The sequence below is a fragment of the Alligator sinensis genome, unplaced genomic scaffold (genome assembly GCF_000455745.1).
Source record: "Alligator sinensis unplaced genomic scaffold, ASM45574v1 scaffold506_1, whole genome shotgun sequence".
Classification (NCBI taxonomy): domain Eukaryota; kingdom Metazoa; phylum Chordata; order Crocodylia; family Alligatoridae; genus Alligator; species Alligator sinensis.
The window spans coordinates 505,836-506,086 of record NW_005842215.1 but is presented as its reverse complement, the minus strand read 5'-3'; positions in this window follow the sequence as shown (position 1 = coordinate 506,086).

Below are 251 nucleotides of genomic sequence, written 5' to 3'. Positions count from 1 at the left end.
GTTTTCCGGCGCTCTCCTGCTGGAGACGGGGGGCTGAGCCGCCCGCCCCCGTGTTGGGCGAACAAACTTGAGAGCGGGCCCTTCCCTTCCCCGCAGCGGGCCGGGGACACGGGGCTTCGCCTCCCTGTGCCGGCGGCCGGGCGGGGGGAGCGGGGACTGCCAGGGGTTTGTGCTCGGGCCCTGCTTGTGGGGGTTTCTGCTGGAGGATGCTCTGACCTGCTCGCCAAACCAGCCTCGCTTAGGGAGAGGGG